Source organism: Hemitrygon akajei, chromosome 13, assembly GCF_048418815.1.
Source record: "Hemitrygon akajei chromosome 13, sHemAka1.3, whole genome shotgun sequence".
Lineage (NCBI taxonomy): Eukaryota > Metazoa > Chordata > Chondrichthyes > Myliobatiformes > Dasyatidae > Hemitrygon > Hemitrygon akajei.
This window is the reverse complement of record NC_133136.1, coordinates 45,629,997-45,648,337: the sequence shown is the minus strand read 5'-3', so window position 1 is coordinate 45,648,337 and position 18,341 is coordinate 45,629,997. Positions and strand designations below refer to the sequence as shown.

Here is an 18,341-nt window from a genome sequence, read left to right as displayed (position 1 = left end):
CGGTTCACTCCCAAAGTCTTCCTTATGTGTGGGTGTAGCTACACGGTAGCTGAGGTTTGAGATCAATGTTTCCCTTCTACTTGACGAGCCCCATCTTCCCGAAGCAACTGGGTTTAAGGCATCAGTAACCCACCTTTGCTCCTTCTCTTGTCTGTAGAAACGGTTCCTCCAGGCTTAGCCACACATCAAAGCCATGGATAAGACTTGGTTGTCAGAGGCTATTTGAGACACATGCCGTTGGGAACATTTAATAGGTAGTGGGAGCTTATCCCCACTACCATTCCCAGCTATAGCAACCTTAAATAACCATTCTTGGACATGAAACTGATTAATATTTTAGATTACCTTTAAATACATCAGCACCTAATAGTGCTTCTTTCAAGGTTAAGTACTGTTGATACTTGCTTATAAAGTCATTGGTTAAAAAGCAACAATCCTACTTCCTTTCGATTATTTTGAGTCGTTTTTACTTTACTGATATTATGAGCAGAATTCTTCCTTGTCTCACAGTCCACACCGTAGCCACTTTTTGCTCTAGTGGCAGCTCTTTGAAGCCATTGTACATAAACATAACCTTTCCAAACACACAGTCTGCCCTCGACCTCTCATTTGTCTTCTTCATGCAACTGGGCATACCTAGCCTCTGTTTGCTTGAGTCATTCCAATACACTATTTACATGTACACTGTACACGAGTATAGACGATACACGGGTAATTCTGGTAGACCTCAGAATCTACTGAGGTGAAGAGGCAACCAGCTGGAGCACCTGCTGCCAATGCCAAGGCCTGATCTGTTGTGTTCATTACTGAGTGACAGTGCAGAGCACACAGGGCACTGGCATGCAGGATACTCAGCTGAACTTTATTCACAACCCTGCTGCCACAGTGCGTGAACTCTTCACATGTGGGAGTGGCTAACGAAGTGGCATAGGAATAACATTATTAACTATCACTACATCTCCCCTTCTTGGAGGAAAAAGAAACATAAAACTCAGTATGTACTTCTTGACTATAGAACGCCTTTGAAATTATAGTCACTGAAATTGAGAGATTCAGTTCACTTTACACAGACTCGGAGGTGGAGCGAAGTCAAGATGGTGCTAAACGGCGACTCCTTTGCTTGCATCTTCGGAAACAGCTCTATTTCTATCACTGATGTCTCATTTTTCCCTTTTCAGGGCATGGGGGCTTTTTCTGAAGACACTGACCTGAAGTCAGACTCTGACTTTGGGACTTTGGTCTTTGCGGGAATGGGACCCGCTTTCAGGGCCTCATGACCAGCTGCTTTTTGATATCCCAAGGACGTGGCCTGGAAGACGAGCACACCTTCAGGGTTCTGGGTTCCAGGTTTTCATGGCTCTGGAGACGTGCTGATTCTAGGCTGGCGCCCCTGACTGAAGCAGTGTGGGAGAACACGGAACATCAGGTGCAGCCGGTTAGCTGCCAGGGGTTGTGTGCCTGGAGGGCTGCGTCTTTTTGCAGTCTCTGGGCACAGAGCTCGGAAAAAGTGACGCAACTGACTTTTAACATCATAAATCAGTGAGTTGTTTGTTATGTCTCCCCTCTCGCTGTAAAATGGGGACGCCCCTTTTTCCCTTATTAGGGAGGCAGAGAGCCTGGGTGAACAAGTAGTTCAATTAGTCTTTGGGGTACTGCAAGTCTGTGTCTTTACTGATACTTTGCTGCACTCTTGAGTGCTTGGTGGAGGGTGCTGATGCTTTTTTGCTGGTGTGGATGAGGGGGGTCGTAGCCTTGCTGCTGCTTATGCATGGGAGGGGAGAGCTGGGTGGGGCTTTGAGGTTCTAACATTTTAACTGTCATTCATTCTTTGGGGTACTTCTTTTTTCATGGATGTTTGCGAAGGAAAAGAATTTCAGGATGTATATTGTATAGCTTTCTCTGATACTAAATGTACCTATTGAAACCTATCTTGATGATTTCCTGCTAAAGGGCTCCAGGCTCATCATTCCTGCTTCTAACCATCAGTCAAATATATCAAGAACACCAAGGCATCGAAACTTGCACCTAAGAGCAAGACAATGCTGGTCTGAACGCACAGTTGGGAGATTATGTAAAGCAATGTGAAATGTGTATAAAACTGCACAAAAATCATGCTGAACCTCTCTGTGCCACAGAATTCCCAGACTTTCCATGGCAGATCGCAGACACAAGACAGTTTCGAGCTGAAAATAGACAAATAACTTCTCACTTTGGATTACTACCCATGGAATGTTGAGTTGTTCCAGCAGCAGTTATACAGCACCCAAAAGCTGGATTTGCTCAGCATGGAATACCAGAGACACTTGTGTCAGACAGCGGTCCACAATTCAGCTGCTCAGAATTCAAAGCCTTTGCTAGGGACAATGGGATTAAACACCAGACAACCAGTCCACAGTACTCACAGACAGATGGAGAAGCAGAAAGAACACTGCAAAATATTAAGAGCCTCCTACTGAAGGCAAAAGACCCCTAAAAGCATCGCTAGCTTATCGCTCCACACCTCTTATGAATGGCTACAGCCCTTCAGAGCTGTCAATGGGCTGGAGAGTGAGAACAAGCCTGCCCACTCCTCCTTCCCTTCTCCAACCTTACTGGATTTTGATGAAGAAAGGAAGTTTGAGAGAATGTAGCAGGAGAAATCAAAGAGCATGTATGTTCTCAGAAACAGAGAAAAATTGCTGGCGCTGCTCAGGAGTGGTGAAACTGTTTGCACTTCAGACCAATTCACCAAAGGAATAATAGTCCAGCAGCATGGACAATGATCATTTGTGATCAGAACATCACAAGGTGAAATCAGGCAGAAGAGATGTGTGCACCTGAACCTTCAAAATTCACAAAAGATAGAGAAAGAAATAGAGTGGCCTAATCCTTATGATGAGGACCACTTACCTGAGATGGTGCACCGATTCAAGAATCTCCATCTGCTCCAACACTACTAGGAACCTATACCAGATCGGGTTGTTTATCTATCCCATCACAGAGATGTACATAACCTATAGCTTATGGCAAGTGATTAAAGAGGCAGAATAATCCTCTCACTTTGCCAGAGTGGTCAAGTAGTCTATCCTGACCTCCATTAAATTAGAACTCTTTTTTAAAAAAACATTAACGTTGAAAACATTTCACAAAATGAGGCTGTTCTTAAAAAAAGAATTACTGATAAAAAGGAGGAAAACAAAGAGACCGCCAAAAACAAAGAGAAAGACAGTTACATTGTTGGCAATTCTTTTTTGTACAAAGAGAATGAGAGACTGTTAAAACAAAAGAGAAAGACAGTTATAATGTTGGCATTTTCTATTTTATACAAAGAGTGATAAACTATTAAAAACAAAGAGAAAGACAGCTATTATGTTGGCAATTCTTTTTTATGTTTATGTAAAGAGCCTAAGTTTTGTGCTATGTGTAAAGTGAACTGAATTGCTAAACTTCATTGACTATAATTTCAATAGCGTTCTATAGTCAAGAAGTACGTACCTAGTTTTGCTTTATTTTCCTCCAAGAAGGGGAGATAGTTAATAATGTTGCTTAGCTTCAAGAACAACATGTACAATTTGTAACAATACATTTCTATTCTTAACCTCCCAATCTCTTTGCAGTAAAGGCTAACATTCTTTCTTAACTAGTTATTGCAACTATTATTAACTTTTTATAATTCATGCACTATAATATTTAATTCCCTATGGAGTAGGCAGAGCTACGATGGTGCTAGAGAGCAGATTCTTTGAGCTCATCTGTGGAAACAGCTTAATATTTAGCTTCAAAGTTTATTTTTTTCCTTTTTCTAGCTGGATGGGTTCTGTCACTGCCCTTGACCTGCAGCTGCACTGAAACTGCAGATCTTTACAGTGATGGTTCCCACTCCTGGGGCTCACCCACAGCCATTTTTCGATATCCCAAGGGCGCAGCCTAGAAGACAAGCACGCCTTACAGGTTTCAAAGCTTTGCAGCTCTGTGAACAAGCTGATTCTATGCTGCTGCTGCCTGAAGCGTCATGGGAGAAAACGGAGTATTGGGAACAGCGGATTGGCTGTCAGAGATCTCTGTACAGCAACATTTTTTTCTCGCTCTCTCTCTTCCTCCCCCTCTCCCCAACCCTCTCAAGTCTGAGAACTTGAAAAAAGCGACACAGCAGACTAGTTGTTTTGGTTGGTCTCCCCTCTCGCTGTGCGGCACCCCTCTGTCCCTTAATTAGGGACAGAGAGAGCCTGTGATGTGTCAAATTGATCAGATAAACAATTAGTTTTGCTGTACAGCAGATCATGGTCTCTCCTGGGGACTTTGCTATTGCTTGCTTGGTGGGTGGTGGGTGCTGATGCTTTTTGCTGAAATAAGTGGGGCAGGGGGAGGGTTGATGCTTCGCTGCTGCTTGTGCATGGGGGGGGAGAGAGGGCTTTGGGGTTTTAATGTTTTACTGCTATTCATTCTTGGGGATACTCTTCTGATTTCATGAATGTCTGTGAATTTCAGGTTGCTTATTGTATGCATTCTCTGATATTAAACATAACTATTGATCTACACTCATTTTCGGTCTCTTTACACTTAATCTTCCTCTTGATTCCTCTTAACAAAATGCATGACTTCACATTTCTCACCTTAAATTCCATTTGTGAAGTTTTCACCTAAATTCTTTATCTACGTTCCACTGCAGACTCACAATGTCCTCACCACAACATTCTATTTTTGAATTTTATATCATCAGCACAATATTGACAGCCTGGCATTTGCCTTTCATTTGAAAGCTTTACTTGAAGAAAAGGATAGTTTTGTGAAAAAAAGGATAATTCTCTTCACCATTCACTGAAAAAAGGTGGAGAAATGATACTAGGTGTTAATTTGTATAGTTTTAGTAAAGCTATATTACAACATGTCAGTTCAAGGCTTTTGATATGTAGTTACCTTTCATCTAACACATTATGTATTTTGCTTCCATTTTAATCCCGACTTACTGTTTGTACATTTCTCCTTGTTCCAAAGAATTTCCTACATCCTAAAATGGAATACAGTACATCTCCTTCAGCTCAACTTTCATCAGCTCCTGGAGTGGTACTTCCATACCAATTTATTTTTTAGTATGGTTACCGCATTTTAATACAGTTGTTACGCCCGTAGCCCCCTCCTTTTTGAGAATGGCAGGATCGCTATTGATTCGAGTCAGGAGACCCAGGAAATGAGAGAAAGACATGCAGAATCCATGAAGAGTTTGGAATGTGTCCTGGCCTCCGAAAGGCGGAACCACTGATAACGGCTATTGTCTCTTGGAGACGAACTTGTGTATTGAATCCTGTACGATGCATCGAAGCCCCCAGGCAATGAACCGAGGGTGGGGGGGGGTTGGTGGAGGAATTGCATCATCCCACCCTGATTAACATCTGAAACCCTATGAGTCAGGATAAAAGAGGGTCTGAGGAACAGCCCCTTCAGACGCACCAGAAGAAATGCTAGAACTCCTGTAACAGCGTAACAGCGAAAGCCGGTGGAACCAGCCCACGTGCGTCCTTTTCCATTTGCCTCGGAATTGGTGGGTCTTGCCACAGAAGCACGGCTTTAGCTAACCTCGAAGGGGAAATCAGTCCCCCAACGACTCTCGAAGGATTGACATCATAAAAGGAATGGGCAAGTTTTAACCCGTCTTTCTCTCCAACCAAAAAGCTGCAGATTGAATGAACTACAGTGACTTTTATATTTCCATCGGACAATACATTATCCCCTAGACAACGATAGAGCTATTTCTTATTGATTATTATTATACCCGCGCTTTTAGATTTAGTATTGACGAAGTATATTATCTGTATGTTTTTGCATTGATATTATTTTGTGTATTTTTATCAATAAATACTGTTAAAAATAGTACCATCAGACTTCAATGGACCTCTCTATCTTTGCTGGTAAGTGACCCAGTTACGGGGTACGTAACACAGTAAAGACTCACCTCGCACTATTTGAGGGCTACTTGATGAACAAATAAATAGGCAGAGACTGGTGGAGGGGGATTTCAAGCTAATGAGCAATTAATCTGCCAATTCAGCAATTTCTGCAAATGATTTGAGGCTATGGCCAAGATGTCTTTTCTGTGAAGCCATAAGCAATCAACAGCTTCTGAGATTTCCAACTCATTAATATCTCTTAATCCACTGAGCTTACTAACTTAATTGTACATAAAATGGTATAATGATAAATGGTATGTTATCAGCAACCCTTTTCCAGTAAACCCTGGGCCACTACAGGCATATGAGATAATGCAAATGCTGGAAATCTAGAGCAACACACAAAATGCTGGCGGAACTCAGTGGGTCAGGCAGCATCTATAGAGGAAATACACCTCTCTTCAATGTACATCCAAACTTCTCTTAAGTGCTACAAATGAATCTGAATCCATCGGCAGCTCATTCCATACTCACACCACCACCACCTGAGTGAAGATATCTCCCCTTAAATATTTCACCTTGCATCCTAAACCTATGACCTCTGGTTCCACTCTCACCAAACCTGAAGGGAAAAAGCATGAATGCATTCATCCTATCTATAATTGTGTATATCTCTATAAGATCACTCCCCATTATCCTGCACTCCCAGAAATAAAAACCTAACTTATTCAACTTTTCCCTATAACTCAGATCCACAAATTCCTGGCAAAATCTCAGCACTTTTCAACCTTTACTGATACCTTTCCTACAGGTAGGTGACCTAAACTGTACATAATACTCCCAATTTGGTCACACCGACATCTTGTACAACTTGAACATAACATCCCAACTCCTGTACTCAAAGCCCTGATTTATGAAGTTTAATTGTGCCAAAACCTCTTTGAATCAATGATAATTCGAAGCCTGGCATCAAATGTGTTCATACACAAGTGTCATGATTAAATTGTAGTAAATTGATCATTGCGATCAGAGTGACTTTAGTTGCAGAAATGGCCAAGACTATAGACTAATTCAACCCCAATAGGAAGGAGATGGAGGTAAGTTGTGGTATTGCAGCAAGTAAAACTGAGAAGAGTTCAGGTGTGGTAACATAGCCTTGCTTGAGTTTTGTCTGCACTCGGATAGGGTCTATAGTGGACCTGCTGGTTGGGAATTAAAACTTGCACATTATTATGCAGCAGGAATCACATGGTAATGAAATTCTGAGAATAGCTAAATTTGAAAAAGGTCTTTTACTATTTCCCTCAATCAATAGCTTTTGAGTGTTTGATAAAACCATGTATAATGGTGCTGTGATTTGCAAGTTTCTTATATTTGTCATACCATGAGGATCACTGTATCTCTTGGTAGAAAGAATCTCATACAATTCTAGGAAAAGCTCTTCTGGCACTAGAATTAGAGAGGCTTGGGGGGGGGGGGGGGGTGTGGTTCCTTGGAATTACTTTTCCTGTGACAGGAAGCACCTCTTACCGAAATTGGCCTTATTAAAAGGTAACCAGAATTACAACATGTGCAAAATCCACTGACATACTTTCCTCTTCCCAGATGAAATTATGAATTTAGGTCAGAAGGACTCTTCTGTTTTGGTTTAGTACTTCAGTAGGGATTCTTACAGTTGCTGAAGACTTGTTGTTTTAAAGCTATTGCATGGAATTTTAAATATCTTCCTAGGCTCAATTAGCACAGAGATTATAGAAGAAAGTGAGCTCTGCAGTAGCATGGCACATCCACCACAAAATGTGTACAACTCTGTTCAGAACATTACCAAGGTAACGCTTTGGTTGTGGCAGCACCACTCCTCAGGTAATTTAGTCTAATTTCATTTCTTCAACTAAAAATAAAAAAGATCTGGAGTGAACCCATTTTTGCAGAATTGGATAGTACACAATATCCCTGGAGAACAGCAAAGACTTGGCATATAACCAAAGGGCTTGGAAACGGGTGAAACAAGCTGTCTGACTGCAGTCTGCCAAAGTTTCAGAATCTATTGTTCAGTGTAACAGGTATAATCACTACCATTCACTTAACAGGATCTTGTGTCAGAAAAACATTGTTATTTTGAAATGGTCTGACAACTGTTTTTAGCTCAGTTTTGGCCCGTTTTCACATCACAGGTAAGTTAACATAGTCTGAGCCAACTGCTCACATCAATTAAAAGAATCCTAAAGTGAAACAATCTCAAGCTTTGTTTCTCACATCTGTAACCTGAACTGGAAAGTTTCTGGAAATTACCTAACTCTTGTGCACACAATTAGAATGTGCCTGCAAGACAAATAAATGTGAAATTGATAATATTCTGTTTATTTATACCTAGTCACTATTTTAATGAGGTATCTTGCTATTTTATGGGTATGTATGCTGGTGAGTTCAGTTAAGCGCTATAACTTCTGCTCAAATTTCAGGCTAAAGTTTATGCATGCCTTTAAATACATTGCTGTATTGTTCTGTACTTCCAATAAAGAAGAAAGCCATTCAAACTACTATATCATTTCCAACTCTCCTAGAGTTTGTAAAGCAAAATACTGCAGATGGTTGAAATCTAAAATGATCAGTTTCTCTCAGCATTCTCAATTGCTACCAACTGATTCTTAATCAATACATTATTTATTTAATAGCCCATCTACCCTAATCCAAATTTACTGCATTAGATCTGCATTCTTCTACACCTCACCTTGCCAAAGCCTTTCTAAATGTTTTTTGCACCACCTCCTCCATCAGTTTATCACCCACTCTGTGTAAAAAAAAACCCTTAAATCCCCTTTTAACTTTCTCCTCTCACCTTATTGCCTTAAACCTATGGCTTATTTTCTTCTTTGATTTGCGACCACTGAAAAAAATATTCTATTTGCTTTATCTATGCCTCTAATAAATTTACATACTTCTGTCAGGTCACCCTTCAGCCTCATTAACTACAAGGAAATTAAGCCCAGCTTAATCCAATCTCTCCCTATAACATAAGTCCTCCACTCCAGGCTACATCCTGTGTATTGCTTATGCATACTCTTCAGGACAATCATATCTTTCCTATAGTGTGGTGACTTAGAACTGCCAGTGTGGCTGAATCAATGTATTGTAAGGTTGAAACATTACTCACAAGTTCCATTTTCTGACCCATAAAAGCAAGCATGCCATATCTCTTCTTCACCACACCATCTCTATGACAGAACTATGGATGAATCCCAAAGTCCTTCTGTTAACCAACCCCCACTTAACATCCCAACATACAATAGCTTGCACTTATTAGAATTAAATTCTAATGGCCACCAATCTGCCCAATTTTTCAACTGATCTATATCCTGCTGTAACCTCAAGGCAACATTTCTGACTATACACATTACCACACATGTTCATGTCATCCTCTTACTATTTCTCTAACATTTACAAAAAACATGGGTCCCAGCATTGATCGCTGATTGCAGACACCCAAAGAGGAAAGCAACTTGCCACACCAATCTCTGCCTTCTATAAGCAATCTAAGTTTGGATCCACTTAGCCAGCTTGCCTTTGATCTCATGTGCTTTAACTTTCTGGACCAGCCTACCACGTGGGACCTACACAAATGCTCTATTAAATTCAACTGTGATGGTTTGCAAATTAGAATTTCATTGAATTATCAAGTCAGGACCATGTACATTTCTTCGGAAAAATAGTTCTTCTTTTAGCTTCACTGAAACTTTGGAAGGAAATAACTGCAAGGAATAAGTTTAGAAAAATAAAGATTTCTTAAAGCTATCTATCTTCTCTTTTTCCCATGGTGCCACAACAACAAACTCTAATTCAATGTCAACAAGACAAGAAGCTGATTATTGACTTCAGGAGAAGGAAACTAGAGGTCCATGAGCCAGTCCTCATTAGAGGCGTCAGCAATATTAAATTTCTTGGTGTTATTATTTCTGAGGACCTGTCCTAGGCCCAGCATGCAAGTACAATTATGAAAAGGGCACTGCATTACCTTTACTTCCTTTAGAGTTTGCGGAGATTCAGCAAGACATCTAAAATTTTGACAATCTTCTATAGAAGTGTAATGTAGGGTATATTGTCTGACTGCATCACAACTTAGTATGGAAACACCAACTCCTTTGAAAGGAATATTTTGTACAATGTAACGGATACACTCCAGTCTAACACAGGTAAAGCCCTTCCCACTACTGAGCATATCTACATAAAACAATGTCAATGGAAAGCAGCATTCATCATCAAGACCCCTACCACCCAGGTCATGCTCCCTTCTCGCTGCTGCTATCAGGCAAAAGGTACAGGAGCCTCAAGACTCACACCACCAGATTCAGTAACAGTTACTACTCCCTCAACCATCAGGCTCTTGAATTAAGGGGGATAACTTTATTTAATTTCACTTGCCCTATCATTGCAATGTTCCCACAACCAATGGACTCACTTTCAAGAACACTACACCTTGTGTTCTCGATGTATATTGTTTACTTATTTATTATTACTATTATTTCTTTCTTTTTGTATTTGTACAATTTGTTGTCTTTTGCATTCTGTTTGTACTCCCAAGTTGTTGCAGTTTTTCACTGATTCTGTTATGGTTATTGTTCTATAGATTTATTAAGTATGCCCACAAGAAAATGAATCTCAGGACTTTATTTGGTGACATATAGGTACTTTGAACCTCAATGACTCCACTGGTTCACATTTCCCATTTGATTTCTTAGTATCTCTTAATTTTTCCTCTGGTTTTTCTTTCTCCCATAAACTCTGTGCCTAACTTCTGAAAACATTTGTGAAATATAAAAAATCTTTATTAGATTACCACTCAACATTATCTTTTCTAAAGAGAAGCAGTTTATTGATTTATTCATTCTTTCCTAAAGAGGATATTATATGTATAAAATTAAAGCTGTAAGTCTATTTTGCATGCTCTCCTGTGGTTCTAATATTCGAAACATAGAAAACCTATAGATCAAAACTGGCACTTCGGCCCACAATGCTGTTCCGAACATGTCCTTACCTGAGAAATTACCTAGGGTTACCCATAGCCCTCTATTTTCCTAAGCTCCATGTACCAACGCAGGAGTCTCTTAAAAGACCCTATCATAGGCTGGCAGCCTATTCCATGCACTCACCACTCTCTGCATAAAAAAAAACCTTACCCCTGACACCTCTTCTGTACCTACTTCCAAACACATTAAAACTGTGCCCTCTTGGGTTAGCCATTTCAGCCCTGGGAAAAAGCCTCTGACTAGCCACACGATCAATGCCTCTCATCATCTCATACACCTCTATCAGGTCACCTCTCATCTTACGTCGCTCCAAGGAGAAAAGGCCGAGTTCACTCAACCTGTTCTTACAAGACATATTGACTCTATTATTGTCGTAGCATGGTGTCAGAACAGTATATAACACTTTAAAGTATTATCTTAATTCTGATTTAGACCACTAGACTTTTCTCTTTGAATTCCATGCTAATTATTCGTTACATTTTAATCTGTATACTTTTCCATTAGCAGGAAAAGTAAACAAATTAAAAATGTAATAATGAATAATTGCATTTTTACTTCCACTTGACTTTTAAGTTCGCAGGCATGACTCTCATTTCTTGAATATGCATAATATTTTCTGTTATGCTTCTGAAATAAGACTTTTTCTGATCAGAAGGTGATCTAATTTGCCTTTCTAATGATTTCTTTGATGCCTTTCATAACCTTTTGGTGTTTTCCACCTGTTACATCCTGCCATTCCTGTTCCTGGTTCATGCCGCATTTCTTATCTTCAGCATTTTATTCCTCATGTCTTTATTCATCCATGGTTTCTCAGTCTATTCTTACAATTTGGCAGAAGATATTTTTCCTGGACTCTGTTCTTCCAGACTCTGTCTTTCACTGCAGACAAACTATAAAGGAGGCTCCTAGCAGATGTCATACTTTCTGTGAAAAGCATCAGACAGGATTCACTGCTACAGCTTGAATGGAATTAGTGTGGTTATTATTAGTACAACATTGTACCTCAGGCCAACTTCTGCAAATTTGTTATAAAAATAAAAGATATCTTTTTGTCATTTGATCACTGTTCACTTGTTTGTCAGGTGCTTCACCCACTTCTTGGCAGGAATCCTACAAGCTGGATAAAGGAAGGAAATTCTTTTCCAACAATAGATCCTGTACTCCAAAAGTTATCAGAGAGAAAGATATAAAAAAAAACTGGGTAGAAGAAATATATTTTAAAAAGATGTGACTTGAGCAATTATTGAATTCAAGTCCTTATTGAAACTGTAGGAATACTTCGAAGTTCTGCAAGTTCAGGTTATAAAGTACCTGAAGTTACAGAAGCACAAAGCAACAACTGCAAATTAATATTTCTAGCCTATTTATCTTTCAAAAATCTGTTTAAATGTATCAAAGGTAAGTCAAATTTATTAGAAACAGCTGCTAGTGAGCTGATGAAAGGCAACGAACTTACACTGACTTCAGGCAACACACACTAAATGCTGGTGGAACGCAGCAGGCCAGGCAGCATCTATAGGAAGTAGTACAGTCAACGCTTCGGGTCGAAATCCTTCGTCAGGACTAATGGACAAAAAAGGTAGTAAGAGATTTGAAAGTGGGAGGGGGAGGGGGAGACCTGAAGTGATAGGAGAAGACAGGAGGGGGAGAGATGAAGCTAAGAGCTGGGAAGTTGATTGGCAAAAGGGATGCAAGACTGGAGAAGGGGGAATATCATAGGATGGAAGGTCTTGGAAGAAAAAAAAGGGGGAGGGGGGCACCAGTGGAAGATGGAGAACAGGCAAGGAGTTATTGTGCGAGGGAAAGAGAGGAAAAAATAGTTAAAAAATTAGGGATGGGGTAAGGAGGGAAGAAGGGGCATTAATGAAAGTTACAGAAATCAATGTTCATGCCATCAGGTTGGAGGCTACCCAGATGGAATATAAGGTGTTGTTCCTCCAACCTGAGTGTGGCTTATCTCGACAGTAGTGGAGGCCATGGATTGACATACCAGAATGAGAATGGAACGTGGAATTAAAATGTGTGGCCACTGGGAGATCCTGCTTCCTCTGGCGGACAGAGCGTAGGCGTTCAGTGAAACGGTCTCCCAGTCTGCGTCGGGTCTCGCCAATAATTACGCAGACACCCTACACTGACTTCAGTATGCTCTCAGCCCTCTCGCAAACTTTTCCTGATTAAGCATCAACACATCTTTACGTTCTTGTGACGAAGTTTATTCACACTTCTGCTTCTCTGTATCAGTTGCCTCGTTCAGCCCTCAAAGGCTACTTAATTCCTTCAAAATACCTTCACAATTTCTTTAATTCAGAATGTACCTGGGTCTGATACTCATCAAGCTGCTGACTTTCTGCACATTAGAGACCAGGTTCTTTGCAACAAGTGCTAGGAGCATAATGATACATTTGGTGTATCAGTAAGCCACCTCGCCTTTCAGGCTTCACTGAAATTTCTTGCTGCACCTATTACAAGAAAAGGATTTTGATTGCTTGCCTTACCTATGCCTCTCATTAATGTTAAAAACCTCTACCAGATCTCCCCACAGCCGTTAGCTCAAGTTCGTTTCACCTTTCCTTATACCTCATACCCTCAAATTCAGGCAGCATTCTGGTAAATTCCTTCTGCACCCTTTCCATAGTCTCCATATCCTTCCTATCATGGGGCAAGGAAAGTGCAAACGGTGCTTCAAATGCAAATAATTAATGCTCGATATACTGTATGTAGCTGCAGCACGACTTCTTGACATAGATGTGCATTTATCAAATTATTTTATGCAATTACTGAATCTCTGACGGTGCTTTCACCATCATTCAGCTTCTTACACTTCTTATATAGCTGAAATGAATGAAGCCACTGAATGAAGAGAGTTGATTGAGGTAGAAGTGCACTAGTCCTGATGTGGGAGTGCAGGGAAGATTTTTAAATTAAGATATTGCTGGTCTGGCGATCCACTGGAATACTCAAATCTAGAGGTTAGAATAAGGTATGTGTGAGAGTTTAAAGAGTAAATAGATAAGCTGTGATAGAGTGAAAATGAGTAACTGCTACGGAGATAGCAGTAGACATTCTTGATAAGGGAGAACCAGAGAAATTATACCGGTACCTAAGAAGAACATGATAACCTCCCTCAAGGACTATTGTCCAGTAGCTCTTACATCCACAGTGATGAAGTGTTTTTAGAGGTTGGTGATGAAACATATCAACTCTTGCCTGAAAAGCCACTTAGATCTACTCCAATTTGCAGCAGGTCCAATGCAGATACCATCTCATTGGTTCTTCACTCAACCCTGCACATCTGGACAGCAAAGGCGCATCCGTCAGATGATCTTTATTGATTACAGCTCAGCATTCAATCCCATCATACCCTCAAAACTAATCAAACTCCTAGACCCCGGCCTCAATACCCAAGTGTGCAATTGGATCCTCGATTTCCTCTCTTGCAGACCCCAGTCAGTACGGATTAGCAACATCTCCACAATTTCACAGGTACACCACAAATCTGCATTCAGCCACATGTTTTACTCCCGTTACACTTAGGACTGTGTGGCTAAGCACAGCTCCAAAGCTATATTCAAGTTTGCTGGTGACACCACTGCCATAGGTCGAATAAAAGCTGGTGACATAGAAACGGCAAAAGGCAAAATAGATGGCTCAGAGACTACAGTAAAATCCACCAAAAATATCTACCATAGCAAGATACAGTAAGGGCAGATTGAGGACAGGAGTACAGCTAAAGAGTTAAGGAAGTACTGTACCAAGAAAAGGGCATATTACAGCTAGTTACATAACAAAGAGGAAGGACAGCAAGAAAATAAGATATATTTCTTAAAGGAGAAATCTGATAGCAAAATCTCAAAGCTCTTGTATCTAGAGCAGCAGCTAGTGGACAAAGTCATAATTTCATACTGGGAAACCTCTTACACACAGAAATTCATAATAACCATTTATATAGTTTCATTTATGAGCAAGAACCATCTAAACTGAGGGATGAACTTCAGAACAAACGTAGCAGAATTAATCAAAATTGTGGAAAAGTAATGTTTTTTTCCTATCGTAGAGTGAAAAATATCATAACTATGTAAACTCTATCTGCTTTCTAAAGATAATCTATTATCTACTAATGCTTCTGATATCCACTTTTTTGCACCTTAGAAAAATACAACAGCAAGGTAGCAATGAGTCAAAACCACAAGACACACGAGCAAAATTCAGCCATACAGCCCATTGAGGCTGCTGGTTCATTTCATCATGGCTGACCCTTTTCCATTTCTGTCCCAACCCCATTCTCCTGCCTTCTCCCCGTAACCTTTCACACCCTCACTAACCAGGAATCTATCAACCTCTGCCTTAAAGACACCCAATGACCTGTCCTCCACTCCAGCTGTGGCAACGAATTCCACAGATCCACCAGTCACTGGCTAGTGAAATTGCTTTCATCTCTGTTCTAAGTGGACATCCCTCTATTATGCAGCTGTGCCCTCTGGTCCTAGTCCTCGCCACAATAGGAAACATCCTCTCCATATCCACTCTATCTAGGCCTTCCACATTCAATAATTTTTAATGAGATCCCCCTTGCATTTAAATTCCAGTGAGTTAAGGCCTGGAGCCATCAATCACTCATCATACGATAAGCTTTTTAATTCCTGGAATCATTTTTGTGAGGCTTCTCTGAACCCTCTCCAATGTCAGCAGATCCTTTCTTAAATAAGGAGCCCAAAACTGCACACAAAACTCCAAGTGAGACCTCACGTGCCTTGTAGTGGTGAGGCTTAATATCCTTGTTTTCATATTCTAGTCCTCTTGAAATAAATGAACACATTGTATTTGCCTTCCTCACCACTGACTCAACATCCAAATTAACCTTTAGGGAATCCTGTAAAAGGACTCCTAATTCCTGTTGCACCTTAGATTTTTGAATTTTATCCCTACTTAGAAAACAGTCGTGCGTTTATTCCTCCTACCAGAGTGAGGACAATACACTTCCCATCAGTGTATTTCATCTGTCACTTCTTTGCCCATTCTCAATCTGTTTCTGTCCTTCTGTAGTTTTTCTCAACGCTAACAGCCCCTCTACCTATCTTCATATCATCCACAAACTTGGCCACAAAGCCATCAATTCCATCATCCAAATCATGGCATACAACATAATAAGAAACTGTCCCAACACTGACCCCTGCAGAACACTACTGGTCACTGGTAGCCAATCAGAAAAGGTACCATTCATTCCTACTCCTTGTCTCCTGCTAATCAGCTAATGCTCTATCCATGCTAGTATCTTTCCTGTAATACCATGGGCTCCTAACTTGTTAAGTAAACACATGTGCAGCAACTTATCAAAATCCTTCTGAAAATCCAAGCATACAATATCCACCAATTTTCCCTTGTTTATCCTACTTGTTATTTCTTCAAAGATTTCTACCAGATTTGTCAGGCAAGATTTTCAGTTAAGGAAACCATGCTCACTATGGGCTATTTTATCATGTGCCTCTAAGTACTCAGAAACCACTTTCTTAACAATCAACTCCAGCATATTCCCAACCACTGAGGTCAAGCTAACTGACCTAAAATTTCCTTTCTTCTTCCTCCCTCCCATCTTGAGGAGTGGAGTGACATCTGCAATTTTCCAGTCCCTTCTAACCATACCAGATCCTTGAAAATTCACTACTAATGTCTGCACAATCTCTTTAGCTACCTCTTTCAGAACCCTGGTGTGTAGTTCATCTGGTCCAGGTGACTTGTCTACTTTTAGGCCTTTCAATTTCCCAAGAACTTTCTCCCTTGTAATAGCGACTGCAATCACTTCTACCCCGACACTTTCAGACTTCCGACATACTGCCCGTGTCTTCCAGTGAAGACTGATGCAAAATACTTAGTTCACCTGTCATTTCCTTGCTCCCCATAACTACCTCACCAACTTTCTTTTACAGCAATCTGATATCCACTCTTGCCTCTCTTTTACTCTCTCTCTCTCTCTCTCTCTATATATATATATATATACACATATATATAAGAAAATAATTTGGAATCCTCTTTGATATTACCAGCTGGCTTACCTTCATATTTCTTTTTCTCCTTTATAGCTTTTCAGTTGCCTTCTCTGAGTTTTTATAAATTTCCCAATCTTCTAATTTTCCACTAATTTTTGCTCTATTTTATGCCCACTCTTTTTCTTTTATTTTGGCTTTGACTTTCTTTGACAACTACAGGTGCATCATCAAGCACTTACAATACTTTTTCTTTGGGATGTATCTATCCTGAACTTTTCAAATTGTTCCCAAAAACTCCAGGCATTGCTTCTCTGCTGTCATCCCTGCCAGTGTTCCCTTCCAGCCAGTTTTGGCCAACTCATCTCTCATGCATCTGTAATTCTCTCTACTCCACTGTAATACTGATACTTCTGACTTTATCTTCTCCGTCTCAAATTTCAGAGTGAATTCTTATCATATTATCACTGCCTCCTAAGGTCCTTTACCTTAAGTTCTATAATCAGATCTGATTCATTGCACAAAAGTTTAAAGTATTTGGCTGTAAAATCTGGTTTGACTATATACAAATATTATACCTCTACAGCAGTATTTCTTGTAAGATTATATCATTGTCACTAAGCTGTTGTAGAGCTGTCCAGTCACACTTTATGGCTGTCGAATATCTAATCCATATTGCATAAATGTTGAATAAGAAAATAAACATTTTCAGTTTTCATTAATAATTTGGCATTGCAAGCAATAAACTTTTTATCAAGTTTCAGTTATCATCATTTATCAATGAATAATTGACATGCTGAATTGCTGCAAACTACAGATTCTATCTTGTGGCCATTGATGAAGAATATAACCACTTTCATGTTCAATCTTCTGTACTTGAAAGGTACAATTTTCAGCAAAGTCTGAGCTGATTAGCTTATAACATATTAATCATTGCTCAGTTACAGTGTCTTGAAAAAATATTCAGCCCCCACAACTATTTTCACATTTTACTGTCTCAGTTTTATAAATTTAAAATATATTGAAGTAGGAATTTTTGAGCTAACCTACAAAACGTGCATCATGTCATATCAAAAGAAAAATTCCAAAACCTGTCAACATTTTACTAAAAATTTGAAACCAAATTGTCAGGCTGGAAAAGTATTCATCCTCTTTAAAAATCTTTACAGTACGTCACCGTCTAAATGTGCAATGTGCAATTTGTAATAAACAGTATGTACAACAGGACAGTCAATAGAGCATAGAAATACAGTTGTATCAGCATGAATTAATCAGTCTTATGGCCTGATGGAAGAAGCTGTCCCCGAAGGCTCGGTTGGTCCTGGCTTTTATGCTGCGGTACCATTTCCTGGATGGTAGCATCTGGAACAGTTTGTGGTTGGGGTGACTTGGGTCCTCAATGATGCTTCGGGTCCTTTTTTACACTCCCGTCTTTGTAAATGTCCCGAACAGTGAGAAGTGCACATTCACAG

At 40.0% G+C, this 18,341-nt stretch overlaps 1 protein-coding gene across 1 annotated transcript in view; it reads right to left on the bottom strand.

The window, feature by feature from the left end:
- Positions 1 to 18,341, bottom strand: part of cwc27 (CWC27 spliceosome associated cyclophilin) — a 139,241-nt gene that overhangs the window by 83,971 nt on the left and 36,929 nt on the right. The window lies entirely within an intron of this gene.